The 15260-nt window shown below is 44.6% G+C and overlaps 1 pseudogene; it reads left to right on the top strand.

Annotated features, from left to right (window-relative positions):
- Nucleotides 1–5052: 5052 nt before the first annotated feature.
- LOC102257522 lies at nt 5053–6091 on the top strand (annotated as a pseudogene).
- The last annotated feature ends 9169 nt before the right edge of the window (nt 6092–15260 follow it).

Raw genomic sequence — 15260 nt, 5'->3', positions numbered from 1 at the left:
GCCCACCGGGAAACGACTGAGACACCAAAGGGAGGCCAGGTCAGACCTGGAAGTCAAGGGATCTCCTCCAGAAAGGAGCTTGCCCCGACGCCCAGTCCAGGAAGTGAAGTAGTGAACAGGGAGTTCCTTTTCAGCCACACTCAGCTCTGCTGCGGAGCCGGCCGAGCACCAGGCTGGACGCTGCTGACGGCCCGCTCAGACTTTCCTTTGGTGCCTCCTGACCTGCTAACATGCGCTTAGAGATTCTCATTCCCCCCTAGCAATTGTCTTCCAGGTACAGGGGCTGAAACAGTTTCCAACAATGACTCTGCAACTTAATTAAGTGCTGACTAGTCCATGTTCAGATACCTGTGATCAGGGACCTTTCCTTCTCTAAGAAAGTGTCCCTGTTGTTTCTACCCTGCTAGGGCCCAGTCCCGGGAATAGAATCATTGCTGCAATTTAATAGGAGGCAGGTTGAAACTGCCAGGTCCCTGCAGCCGCAGTATTCTGTGTGTTAAGCCACATCGCCTTTCCTACTTAACACTGTGGCTGAGAAGTGTTAGTGTCTCTACTGCAATACAGCCCCGAGTGGGGCCACCTATAGATGCAGCGAGCCGGGCCCTTCACGCTCTCCTTTAAGAGCTTGTTTCCCAGACTCCTGGATGGCCCCCGTAGCTCGAGGCTCCATGTTCAAATAGGAAATCTAAAGAAATGAACACAGCCCTAACCGGTTTGGCTCAGTGGATAGAGTGTTGGCCTGCGGACTAAAAGGTCCCAGGTTCAATTCCGGTCAAGGGCATGTACCTTGGTTGCGGGCACATCCCCACTAGGAGGTGTGCAGGAGGCAGCTGATCTATCCCTCTCCCTTCCTCTCTGTAAAAAAATCAATAAAATACACTTTAAAAAAAAAAGAAAGAAATGAACACAACCCCACAGACGAGAGCAGATTTGCTCGCTGGGCTTCCAGCTGTTCAAGTTCTTTTCATTAAACTCAAAACTTCCTGGAAGCTCAGGCCTCAGGGAGGGAGCCCCATGCCAACCCTGATGGTCAGTGCCTTTGGGAAACCGTTTCATTCAGTCTGAACCCCCTGATAGTGAGGGCAGGAAGAGGAAAGTTAACCAGAAATTAAATAAGCACATAAATAATAAACAAACCAGAAGGACTTTTCTCTGAATGGCCTAGGTCGGCCAGGTCAACAAATCAATCAATGCAAGGACACATCTTCCTGAAATAATGTACCTCCCCCCACCCCTATGAAAAGAGGGAGAGCTGACTTACCTATGCCCACAGTGAAAGGTCCCCCCCACCGCCCCCTCACTCTCAGGCCATGTGCTGCCCTCACAACTGCACCCCAGGGTCCTGTGTAGAACAAGTCTCCTGGGCCCCAGCAAATTCAAGCATCAAGTGCTCCAGGCCAGTGAGGGCAACAGAATTTAGCGAGGGCTTCTGACAAAGTGGATCTCAAGCTCATCAGGCTTTGAACTGCTGTGCGCCTCCGGCCCTGAGGCGCACAGCAGTTCAAAGCCTGGTTCTGGGACTGCTGCCAGCCATCTTGCTGCTCTTTGAACCGAGACTGGCCCGGCTGGCATGGCTCAGTGGTTGAGCGTCAACCTATGAACCAGGAGGTCACAGTTCGATTCCCAGTCAGGGTACATGCCAGGGGCTGCAGTCTCGATCCCCAGTGGGAGGCGTGAAGGAGGTGGCCGACCAATGATTCTCTCTCATCATTGATGCTTCTCTCTCTCTCTCTCTCTCCCTTCATCTCTAAAATCAATATATTTTTTAGAAAAGGAAAAAGAAAGTGAACCAAGTCTTAAGGTGACAAGACAAAGGGCAGAGCTGAGAGAAGGGGAGGTACAGAGTCCTGGCGATATTATTTGAGCTTTGAATTCACCCATGCCTGAAGCCATCTTTGCCCCTACCTAGACTTTTCACTTGAATAAACCAACAAGTGCCCTTTTGTCAAAAGCCAATTTGGTTTGGGTTTTCTGTCAACTCAAAACCACAAGAATGATGAAAGAAACTTTAACTTTGAGAGGTAGCTATTTTCATCTCAGTTTTGTTTAAGAAAAATTGAAGTTCAGAGAGGTAAAAGAGACATACTAAGCTGTAGCAGAACCAGGTCCTGACATCAACTGGCAGACTGTCCCTTGCCCCCAACTGCCTCCCTCGGGCACAGAACCCCGAAGGAGCACAGGTGAGCTCACGCTGAAAGGTTAGCCAGGCTTCAGCGGAACGCCTGTTGAGCTGGACGTGGAAAGACAGGTTGGGTTTGGCCTGCAGTGTTGGTAAAGGTGTTACAGCTAAAGGGAGCATCATATTCAAAGTCCTAGATATGAGAAAGCTCAGGAGGTACAGAGACAATAGCAAGGGTTTTGGTTTGTTAAAAGTATTGGTGTAGCCCTGGAGAGTTTTGCTCAGTGGATAGAGCATCAGCCTGTGGACTGAAGGGTCCCAGGTTCAGTTCTAGTCAAGGGCACATGCTGTGGTTGCAGGCTCGATCCCCAGTAGGGGGCCTGCAGGAGGCAGCCAATCAATGATTCTCTTTTATCATTGATGTCTCTATCTCTCTTTCCCTCTCCCTTCCTTTCTGAAATCAATAAAAATATTTATTTTTTAAAAAAGTATTGGTATATAACAGGAAACAGAGTTAAAAACAAATTTAGGATCAGAACTTGAACTTTATCCTGAGGGTCAGATATTCCCAAACTCTACTGTATTAAAATTGGCTTCCGGCTGGGTGGTAAAAAATAAAATAAAATTGGCTTCCGTTGACTGAAACTCAATTTTGGCTACTTAGTTGTAGTAGATCTTAGGGATCTGGTTTATTGACCAAGGAAAGGTACTCAAAAGAAGCCAGTGAGGGGAAAGAGGCCAATTCTTGGCTTTGCGTTCCACAAACTGACGGAACCGAAGCAGGACTCGCCTCTCACACAAAGAGAAATGCTAGCTAATTTTTTTTTTTTTGAAGACATATCTGAGATTGAAAGCAAGAAAGGGAAATTCCCAGGTGCCAAAAATCAAAAGGGAACCCCAAATGAGCATGGTGAACAGAATCCTGACTAAAACAGGATAGGTCTTAGGGATTAAGGAGGGATTTTAACATTGATGTGGCAACAGAAGATGAGGCCTTGAGCCCTGAGAAGACGGGGAGTTGGAACAAAGGTCCTGTCTACTCCCCACAGGACAGAACAACTCTGCTTACCAGCCTGGGACGGAGCAAGGAAGCTGGCCACAGGCCTGTGTCACAGGAGAAAATGAGTCATCTGGGTTAACCTGGAACCCCACGCCTGTGCCTACATCAGTGTGGGACCTGAGCTCACACTGTCCTTCGGGTGCAGGTCCCAAGATATTGAGCAAAGTATAAAAATGTCATACCTAGACAGCGCGGTAAAATTGGAGAACAGCAAATATAAGAAACAAAATCTTCAAAGCAACTTATGAACAAAGATGAGACCGACTACAAAAGACTAACAAACTTCAGCAAACTACTCATCAACAGTGAATGCCAGAAGACAAAGGGAGATCACAGAATTGCTGATCTATTGAGCTGCGAAGGACAATGAGAATGAGAACCAGGAGGATGCTGGGTAGCTGAACAGACAGTGATGTTTAATGAGCTGAGCAGTTACTCCAAAAGCTTCCGAGTAGTCAAATAGGATTCGGACAGAGAAATGTCCATTGGGTTTGGTGACCTAGAGATCACCAGAGACTTTGAGTTGGTGGTTTCACTAGAAGGGTGGGGTCAGAAAGCAGGTGTGAGGAGGTTGAAGTCAACACAAGGAAGTGAGTTTCTGTCTCTAAAAACCCCCTGGCTCCAAACACATAGCCAGCCATGACATTTAAAATATGAAAATGATTTTCAAAAAGCACAACCGGACTCTTACATATCTCCACAAACCAGATGGAAGAGAAACTCAGTAAGATCCGTGGGGCTGAAGTCACAGGCTTGTGGGTTCTAAGTCTAGAAGCTGGACCCTGACAGCCGGCCAAGAGTTCAGCTCCTGTGGGGGTAAAAAGGGCTCCCCGCAATGGCAGGGACCGATGCTCACAGCTTGATGCAAGAGGCTGATGGGGCTCCACTGCTGGTGAAACGAAGCTGAAGAAAACAGCTGTCTGTCTGTGAAGTCTGGCTTTCATGGAGCCCAGGGTGGGGAGGAACAAAGAGAACACCTTACTAGCAGGAATCACCAAGCTGCCTACCATATCCCTGGCATCCTGAGTGGAGCACCATGATCTGGTTCCAGGTTGAGGCCCAGAGGGACAGATAGAGGCACCCTGAGAAGGGGTGAGAAGAAAGTAAAAGAGAGAAATCAAACAAAACAAATATTTTCTCACTCATAAAGAGCTCGTGAACCATAATTCCAAAACATGAAAAAACCTACTTGGTGAGAAAAATAGCCTTTGAAATTATCAGTCAGAAAAAGAGTATAAAAAGACTTTCAAAAAGAAGGTTGAAATGTTCAGACCTTCCATTTCAAAAGGAAATTATTAAGCAAAAATAAGCCGAAATGAATTAACATGGAGGAAAACCAATTAGAAATCCTTGAAATGAAAAAATACCCTAATTGAAAACTAAAAGGCCACAAACGGAAGAAACTCTATAATAAATCAGCTCAAAGAGTAAATTAGAGAACTGGGTGAGAGAACTGAGGAATTCACTCAGAATATTGCATGAGATGAACAAAAAGAAACAGCAGTTAAAATCATGGAAAGCAGGTTCAAAGGTTTAAATGTTTATATAATAGGAGTTCTAGAGAAAGAAATTGCTGAAGATTCCCCCCCACCCACCCCAGAGTTGAACAAAAAGCCTTAGAGATGAGAGAAATTTACACTCCGCCAAATTACTACTAAAGAATGTTGGGGGAGGGGAAGTTTCAGGTATGGAAAGTAAGAAATTCCTCCTGCAGACTCGGGGCTCAGAGGCTTTGATCTGAGGCCCAGGGGATGCTGGTCAGCTGAGGGAAGAGTCCCTGTGCTGACCCGGTCAGGCAGTGGTTCCCCAGTGCTCCCCTTCCTGTTCACACTCCCACCCACAAGAGTCTAGCACTGCCACCCACAGAGTCGTCATGCCTTTTCGTCAGAAAAATCCACAATGTTCACCTCATCAACTCCTTCAGACCCAGTGAGATCCTGGGCCTGGAGGTTGCACTGCTCTCCAAGGCTCTGGGGGAGATCTGGCTCCTCCCATCCTCTAAGGCCTGGAACTCTGAAGGCGGGTCCTGATGCTCGTACCCCAATACCCCTGAGAGTCCTCCGAGTTTCTGCTCGTCTTTCTTCACCATCACAGCCACCTCATCAAGCAGATCAGATGAGGACTCCAGTAGCCAAGAGAAGGAAGATAGCACCTCACAGACCGGGCCAGGCCCCAGGAATGTGCCCGTAGATGCTCTAGATAGGAGTGTGTTGGTGAATTTCATAAAAGAGCCAATAAGCAAGGCAGATATGTTGAAGACTGTCACCAGAAAACACAAAGACCACTTCACTGAGGTCTTTCTGAGAGCCTGTGAGCTCATGGAGATGATCTTTGGCCTTGATGTGAAGGGAGTGAATCCCACCATCCACTACTATGGCCTCCTCATCAAAACGGGCCTCACCTCTGAGGGGATGCTGCATGGTGAAAAGGGTGTGCCCTAGATCGCATCCTGATACTTGTCCTGGTGGGATCCTCCTGAAGGGGAACCGTGCCACCAAGGAGGAAGTCTGGGGAGTTCTGAATTTGACGGGGATACATTCTGTGAGGAAGCACTTCATCTTTGGAGAGCCTACGGAGCTCATCACCAAAGATTTCATGAAACAAAAATACCTGAAGTACAGGCAGGTGATCCTGCACAATTTGAATTCCCGTGGGGCCCAGGAGCCCACGCTAAAACCACCAAAACACAAGTCCTGGAGTCTCTGACCAAGATTCATGGGACTGATTCAAGTTCCTTCCCATCTCAGTACAAGGGGGCTTTGCACAATGAGTCCAAGCCAGGATTTCAGCCAGGGCTGTCTCTCCTTCCATGGCCACTTCCAGTTCCTAGCAGCTTGTCCCACTCCTGGGGAAGTCAGGGAGCGTTTCCTCATGCACTGTTTGAAGAGGCGGTTCCTGTTCACAGAATTTAGGGCGAAGATGGAACTGAAAGGAACACAGTATATATGCCTCTTTATTCCTATTTTGTATGTGTAACTTGCAATTTATTTATTTATTTTTGACATATGTATTAATGAAATATTGTTTATTTTCATATAGATTTAATTAGCTTAAAATATCCAGGTTTATGGTGATATTGGTCACACATCTAAAGCTCTAATGAGGTTTAATAGTAAGAGCTCTGTTGTTTCTTAAACCCTGAAAAGCATCTCATGTTATCCGGAATAATAATGAGGAACCGCTGTAAGTATTTACTGAAACTGTGAAAGAAACCAATTTTAAAATAGTTGGGTTCAAGAAACAGCTCAAATGAAAGGTTGCCAAACCTTTTTTTAAAAAAAATAAAATTAAATGATATATGCTTGAATTTGCTTAACTTGTTTGTGAATGTGTAAGAAATGTATCTTTTTTCTTTATATATATTTATTTAAATTCTTTATTATTGAAAGTATAGAAACATCAATGATGAGAGGAAGTCATTGATTGGCTGCCTCTTGCACGCCCCACACTGGGGATCGAGCCCGTAACCCAGGCATGTGCCCTGACTGGGAATTGAACGGTGATATCTGTTTCATAGGTCAATGCTCAACCACTGAGCCACACCAGCCGAACTATATCTTAATAAATTATTAAAAAATTAAGAAATTCTTATTAGCCGAAACCGGTTTGGCTCAGTGGATAGAGCGTTGGCCTGCGGACTGAAAGGTCCCAGGTTCGATTCCGGTCAAGGGCATGTACCTGGGTTGCGGGCACATCCCCAGTAGGAGATGTGCAGGAGGCAGCTGATCGATGTTTCTCTCTCATCGATGTTTCTGACTCTCTGTCTCTCTCCCTTCCTCTCTGTAAAAAATCAATAAAATATATTAAAAAAAAAAGAAAAGAAATTCTTATCACTTAAAAGCCCTTACTAAATGAACTACTGAGTTTTGATTCTAACACATTTTAACATCTCTGAAATCATGATGCATATTACAATCAATTGGCAACTTTTATTTTTTATTTTGTTTTCCCTTTTTAAAAAGTCTACAATTTTATTTGCTCTGTTTTCTCTGTTCTTCTTATCCTAGTGTATCTTCGAACTTCCCACCAGCTCAGGCATATTTATTCCCATGAGGCGCTCTACCTCTTCATCTACTCGAAGAAGTCTCCCCGGGACCTCTGACTTGCTCCATGTGAACTGGTTGTCCTCTAAGCCAGCAGCAGCAGCATCTTGGATTCTCCAATCACCATCCTTTGGGGGTTTCCTCGCTTTTGTGATGAAGACCTGGTTTCCTGGTTCCTATTCTCCCTTCCTCTTGGTTTAGCCCTTATTTTAATGGCCTACTTTTTGGTTTCTGGCACCTGAGAATTTCCCTTTCTTGCTTTCAAGCTGCCGTAGTGATGTCATCCTGTCTCATAGCTTTATATTTCATCTACGTCCTGACAACCTGCAAATTATATGTCCACACTGGAACCCTCCAAACCTGCATATTCAACTGCTCCTTGATATCTCTCCACTTTGTGTCCATTAGAAATCTCAAACTCAAAATTCCAAAGCAGAACTCCTGATAAGCCCCTTAAACCTGCCCCTTCCTCAGCCTCTGGCTTCTCGGTAAATGGTGTTCTTCCAGGTGCTCAATCTGAAAATCTCAGAATTATCCATGGCTCTTCTCTGTCTCAAACATACAATGCCATCAGCAAATCCTTCCAACTTTACCTTCAAAACATATCCAACTTCAACAATAAAGATTTAATAAAGTAAAATAAAAAACCAAAAAAAAACAAACAAAACCACCACCACATATCCAGAAACCAGTGAATGCTCACAATCTCCATGGCTAATACCTTGGTCCCAACCACCATCACCTCTTGCCTTAATTATTGAAAGAGCTTTCCGTTCAGTGGTGTTGGGCTGCCACATTGGTGCCCCCAGTGAACGATAGCTTCTGTGTTCGTGGTGTTGAGCGGCCCCTTTCCTCTAACCTGGCTGGGCCCTGTACCCTGCTTTAGATAAGAGAAGGTGAGGACGGATGCTTGCTAGTGAACAGCCTAAGCCTTAAGAAGTCCTGGCAGCTTCCACGTGTGCACTTTGGGAAGTCCTGAGCTGCCACATAAGAAGTCTGGCTGTCCTGTTGGAGAGAGCGCATGAAGAGGGAGAGGCTAGAGACGACCTGGAGGTCAACCGAGAAACTCAGCCAACAGCAAGAACCAAGCTGTGAGAATATGACCCCCGCGTTGCCATTACAGCCAGCCTCCAGCTGTTTGTGAACATATAGCGGACATTCCAGGCCCAGCAGAAACTGCTAGCTCTGCTGTACTCGGGCCAAATTCCTCACGGTCCGCAGAGCCATGAGTAATAATGAAAGTTTGTTGCTTAAGCCTCTAAGTTATAGTTTATTTTGCCCCAATAGATAACCTAAACTCTAGTGTCCCTGCTTCCTCCTTCACACACACCCCTTCGGCCTCTTCTCCCTACAGCAGCCAGTGAGATTCTTCTAAAACATGAGATGTCCCCCTGACGGGTTTGGCTCAGTGGATAGAGCATCGGCCTGGACTGAAGGGTCCCGGGTTCGATTCCAGTTAAGGGCACATGCCCGGGTTGCAGGCTCAATCCCCAGGAGGGGGCGTGCAGGAGGCAGCCAATCAATGATTCTCTTTCATCATTGATGTTTCTATCTCTCTCTCCTTCTCCCTTCCTCTTGGAAATCAATAAAAATATTTCTTAAAAAAATAAAATAAAAAATAAATAAATAAAATATGAGATGTCATATCACTCCTCTGCTCAGAATCCTCCAATGCTTCTTCTCAGACTCAGAGTAAAATCAAAATCTTTTTTTAAAATATATTTTTATTGATTTTTTACAGAGATGAAGGGAGAGGGATAGAGAGTTAGAAGCATCGATGAGAGAGGAACATCGATCAGCTGCCTCCTGCACACCCCGCACTGAGGATGTGCCTGCAACCAAGGTACATGCCCTTGACCGGAATCGAACCTGGGACCCTTCAGTCCACAGGCCGATGCTCTATCCACTGATCCAAACCGGCTAGGGCAAATCAAAATCTTTTTTAAAAAAACAATATTATTGAATTTATCGGGGTGGCATTCATTAATAAAATTATATAGTTTCAGGGGTACAATTCTATAATACATCATCTGTATAAAACCAAAATCTTTACCACAGCCTCAAGATCCCAGCGATGGCAAGCAATTGGGCAAATCCTTGTGCCATCAAAAAGAAAATTTACACTTTTCAAGGTTGTTTAAAAATAACACATAAGCCTGGCCAGTGTGGCTCAGCGCTTGAGCATCAACCTATGAACCAGGAGGTCGGGGTTCCATTTCAAGTCAGGGCATATGCCTGGGTTGTGAGCTCAATCCCCAGTGAGGGGCATGCAGGAAGCAGCCGATCAATGATTCTCATCATTGATATTTCTCTCTCTCTCTTTCTCTCCCTTCCTCTTTGTGAAATCAATAAAAACATATTTAAAAATAAATAAACAAACAAATAAATAAAAGATAAGAGAAAAAACACTCACCAAGACCATACATGGCCAGCAACGCTTGAACTATTTACTATCTGGCCCTTTCAGAACAGGTTGTTAACCTCTGCCCTGCATAGTCTGGCCCCTGGTGACCCTGGCTCATCTCCTACCCTTGCACATTCCCTGTGTGCACCTGGCTCCAGGAAAACTCACGATTTCTTGCAATTCCTTGAGGTTATTCCAACCAGCCAGGAATGCTCTTGCCCTGAGGTCTTTGCCTTGCTGTCTTCTCTGCTTGGAATGTTCTTTTCCCAGCTATCTGCCCGGCTGCCTCCTTCTCTTCCCTCAGGTCTTTACTCAAATGGCCCTTCTCAAGTGGACCTTTTCTGATCACCTTATGTAAAATGACAACCCTCCTGCACATACTCCCTAACTCTCTCGATTTGTTTTTTGGTTTTTTGGTTTTTCTTTGTATCATGTATCACTATCTAGTATATAAATTTATCTTTTTGTTGTCTTGGCTTATTTTCTATATTCTGCCACTAAAATGTAAACTCCATGTGAGCAGGAACCTTTATCTGCTTTCTTCATGGATGGATTCTGTTCTGGGTGCCTTGTGGGTGCCCAGTATGTATTTCTTGAATTTATGAGTCATTAAAACCTCCACATCCCTCTGTTTTCTGCACAGCACTTTTTAGTACCATATTTAGGAATTTGTCCACAAACTCTTGAGAACCAGGGCCACAGAATAATGCTCAACAAATATCAAGTATCCAATGTAGCATTTATTCAATAAATAAATACACCCCCACACATATCTTAAAAGAGTGAAGGGGCTCTGGCTGGCTCCCTCAGTTCGTTAGAGCGTCGTCCTGATACTCAAAGGCTGCTGGTTCCATCCCCATACAAGAAGCAACCAATGATGAGTGGAGCAACTAATCCGTGTTTCTCTCTCTCTCTCTCTCATCTCTGAAATCAATCAATAAAAAAATAAAAATAGTGAATGGGAAATCAACAACTTTTCCAATATTTTTTTTAAATATATATATTTTATTGGTTTTTTACAGAGAGGAAGGGAGAGGGATAGAGAGCTAGAAACATTGATGAGAGAGAAACATCAATCAGCTGTCTTCTGCACGCCCTCTACTGGGGATGTGCCCACAACCAAGGTACATGCCCTTGACCGGAATCGAACCCGGGACCCTTCAGTCTGCAGGCTGACGCTGTATCCACTGAGCCAAACCGGTTAGGGTGCTTTTTCAATAATTTTTACTGTGAATGGGAGCAAACAAATGGGATGGTGGCTGGATGAGAATATAGGGTCAAGGGCGGGTTATAAATGGGGATACAAGTAATAATCCAGATTGACACAGTCAGTAGCATGGGGGAAAGGAGGGGTTAAAGAAGTAGAGCTCTTGGAGAGGAGAGAGCAGCAGGATGCAGAGCATGGGAGGAGAGGCTGCTGGGGATGGGCGGAGAGATATCCTTCCGCTGGACAGGAGGCAGGAGCAGCTCCCAGCAGAGTCAGAGCCTCGTCAGTGGGAATATGAGGCCGTTCCCTTCTCCTGGCTTCTAGTTCCTCACTGACGGGTGGGAGATGAGGTTATCTGCTGAGGAGAGGATAGGTATTGGAGGTTTGTGCAGAGAGAAAAGGCAGATTGTAGAGAAAGACAGAGCGCTTACTAGGGAAATGTGAGAGGACCGCTAGGCAGCTATTGAGGCCCATGTCAATGGAAGCAGGCAGCCCAGTCGGTAATTTTTCTTGAACAGCATCCAGCTGCTTGGTTGTAGGTGCAGAAAAGACAGAGTCGCGTCCAGTCACAGTAGCTGGAGCAAAGCAATGGTTCTCAGTGTGGGGCCTCCAGACCAGCAGCAACAGAATCATTGACAACTGGGAAGACATGCCAATGCTCAGGCCTCATCACAGCCCTCCTGAGTCAGACACTCTGCAAGTGGGGCCAGAACACTGTGTGGGGTTTTTTAAAAAAATATTTGTATTGATTTCAGAGAGGAAGAGAGAGGATAACCGAGATAGAAACATTACGAAAGAGAATCATTGATCGGCTGCCTCCTGCACGCCCCACACTGGGAATTGAACCACAAACTCCTGGTTCATAGGTCGATGCTCAGCCACTGAGCCACGCCAAAAACTGTGTTTCAACAAGCCCTTCCGGTGGGTCTGGTGCTATGCCCAGTCAAGTCTGAGCAACACTGCAATAAAAGGGAAAGAACAAGATGGCCGAGGATACTTATAAGGGAACAATTATAATGGCAGACTAGAGTCTTAATTAAAAATGAAAGAAAATAAGGTCAAATAATTGTAGAGTGCTGTACTTATTTTCTATTGTTGCCATAGCAAATTACCACAAACTAAGTGCCTTAAAAAAACACGCCCACTGATTATCTCATCGTCCTGTAGGTCAGAAATCCAGGTAACGGCAGGGCTCAATGGAGTCCTCTGAGTCCCAGAGAGGCAGAAATCATGTGCTGATGGGACTGCATTCCTTCCTAGAGATTCTGCAGATAAATCTTTTTCCAAGCTGACTCAGGTTGTTAGCAGAATTCAGCTCCTTGTGGTTACAGGGCTCAGGTCCTCATTTCCTTGATGGCTGTCAGCCAGGAACCTCGATCACCCTCTTAAAACTGCCTCCGTTCCTTGTCATGTTGCTCCCTGGATCTTCTAAGCAGCAAGGTGGTGATCAGAAGGGTGACTTAAGATAGTGGTCTTTAAACTGGGGCTTCGCGGGGTGTGCAGGCATGGACAGTTTGAAGGGACCTATTTAAGGGGATCCTTGGCTTCCAGAGGTACTTTTGCCTAAAATGGATCTAAGGCTGCAATCAGGGTTACCACTGTGCCTGCTGTTATTTCCCACCACCCTTTTCACAATCCCCCTTCTCTTTACAAAAGAAAGATCCCTCTATCACCCATCCTGAATTTTATATCACACATTGACCCAGGGCATAGAAATTCATCTCTTTAAACAGACACCTAAATCGGCTCCGGGTCTTTCCCTGTCTTGTGCATATTGCTGTCAAGTGTGCGCATCACATTGGAAACAGGGACAGATGGCACCTTCTGAGATGTTCCCGTGTAGACATATGATAGAGCGGGACCAAGGAATAACGACAAGCTGTAGTCCTTCCTCCATCTCCAGATGCTGTGAAATAATGTGTTGCTTCAGGAACAGACTCCTGTAAGAGCAAAGCAAAGAGACGTTCAGAAGGAAATCCCGAGAGGGGCAGCACCTTATACCATCCAGGTGTAAACCCAGGGCAAGGCTCTCTGCCTCCTCTAGCCATTCAGTTTAGAACTAGAATTCACACGAGATATGTTTGTTGCCGGGAAACACAATATATTTATTTATTTATTTTTATTGATTTCAGAGAGAGGGAGGGAGAGGGAGAGAGAGATAGAAACATCAATGATGAAAAAGAATCATTGACCAGCTGTCTCCTGCACGCCCCCTACTGGGGATCGAGCCCGCAACCCAGGCATGTGCCCTTGACCGGAATTAAACTACTGGTATAATCTTCTTGTTCATAGGTCGACACTCAACCACTGAGCTACACTGGCCAGGCACAATACATTTATCGAAATCGAAAAATGAAACCTGATTGGAAAATTAATTTGATAATACACTGGTTTAGATGGGATGAGTCAAATCTGCAGCTCCAAAGTCTGACAAGTTATACATAGGCCTTTACTAAGATAAAAGCATTTCATTAAATGATTATAATAGCAAGGCATACTAAAGTTATTATTTTTTGTTCCAATTTCTTTCTGAGTATATTTGGTTAAATAAGGTGCCTCTATATGAAGGAATAAAAGATGTAAGTAACATTAATTTGTTACGTCTTACTAAAGCCTTTCTTGGTATGCTTCCCAGAAACTGAAAAGGGAGTGAGTCTGAGTAACAAATCCTTTTGAAAGTCAGTTGGTTTCTAATTCCTTTGCTTTCAACAAAAGAGAAAATTGAGTTGTCAGCCAACAGATTATTAAAAATAATTTTTGATAATAGATTGCTATGTGATTTTTGGATATCACGCAGAAGGGGCTAAAGTAATTGAGAAAGTCTATAATAACAGAACTCCTTCCGTTCACATTTATTTATTTGAACAAAGTAATATTTAACCACATGGAGTAATAAAAACACAGGCTATCAGTTGATGGTCATTGGTGCCAATTCAACGCCAACAGGAATCTCCAACTTGGGGTGTGACGAAGAAGGAAACTGTATCAGTGCAAAACAGCCCCATTGTAAAACAACAAGGCCATGAAAACAGTATGGCTGTGGAGTAGCTCAGTAGTGTTATAGCTCAATTATAAAGCAGCACGGCTGTGAAGAGGCCCTGGGTCCCCTCTTTGGCTAGGTAGATCGGTTCCTAGAGATGGTTTAGCTGCGACCTGGGAAGCAAAACACACTCTTCAGTCTTTGGTGAAAGGAAAGTGCACTCTCTGAGCCAGAGGGGAACTGGCTTAGTAGACAGAAGTCCCCATCTTTGGTCCCCGATTGGTCCATTCTCATGCAAATGAAGACTCCAAATCCTCGAAGTTTGAGTGGTCCAAAAGGTACTGTTCTGATTGGTCAGAATGGAGGCTCTCTGATTAGTTGGTGAAGATACTGTTGGGAATATAGCTCCAGTTGGATGGGGAAAGCCTCAGTCCTATTGGTTGAAATAGGATTCTAGGAACTCCTCTATACGCACTGGCTTAAATGGAAGGAACACAGTGCAGGGGGGCGGTTTAGTGCAGGCTGCAGTTTGTGTGAGAGGCCCCTATGTAGAGATAGCCACTAGGCCAGTGGTTCTCAACCTTCCTAATGCTGCGACCCTTTAATACAGTTCCTCATGTTGTGGTGACCCCCAACCATAAAATTATTTTCATTGCTACTTCATAACTGTAATTTTGCTACTGTTATGAATCGTCATGTAAATATCTGATATGCAGGATGTATTTTCATTGTTACAAATTGAACATAATTAAAGCATAGTGATTAATCACAAAAACAATATGTAATTATATATGTGTTTTCCGATAGTCTTAGGCGACCCCTGTGAAAGGGTCGTTCGACCCCCAAAGGGGTCGTGACCCACAGGTTGAGAACCGCTGCACTAGGCTGTTTCTTTAAATGTAAGCCCAGTTAAGCCACTAGAAGTCCTTCTCAGTAGGTATCTTCTTTCTCAGAGTCCACAAGACCTATCCACCTCATTAAGAGAGACATTTTCATTGAAAACTTTTTCATGTTTAATAATTATTTATCAGAATTGATAAAAACATTTCTATTGTTTTGATCAATTATGTACTGCTAATGATTATAAAAATTCTAATTCAGTCCAGAAGAAATTTAACATCTATAATCTAATGATCAAAGGAGATAGTTTTTATTTCAATCTACTTATATAAAAACCCTGGGTGTAACATCACGGCCAGAACCACGACCAACCGGAAGGAAGTCAGTCCTGCAGGGGTCATCTTGGAAATGGCTGCGCCCTCCCCCAGCTGTTTCCTGGAGGGTGAGGTTTCAGGCAGGAACCCGGAAACTCTGTTTCTTTGTTACTAATGTTGTGGCCCCACCCCATAACAAAGAAACAAATTCCAGAGGATGAGGCCCAGAAATCAGGATTTTAAAAAGATTCCCAGGTGATTCTAATGTGCAGCCAAGGTTGAGAACCACTGCT

Source organism: Myotis brandtii, unplaced genomic scaffold, assembly GCF_000412655.1.
Source record: "Myotis brandtii unplaced genomic scaffold, ASM41265v1 scaffold422, whole genome shotgun sequence".
Classification (NCBI taxonomy): Eukaryota; Metazoa; Chordata; class Mammalia; order Chiroptera; family Vespertilionidae; genus Myotis; species Myotis brandtii.
This window is presented reverse-complemented; position numbering and strand designations above follow the sequence as displayed.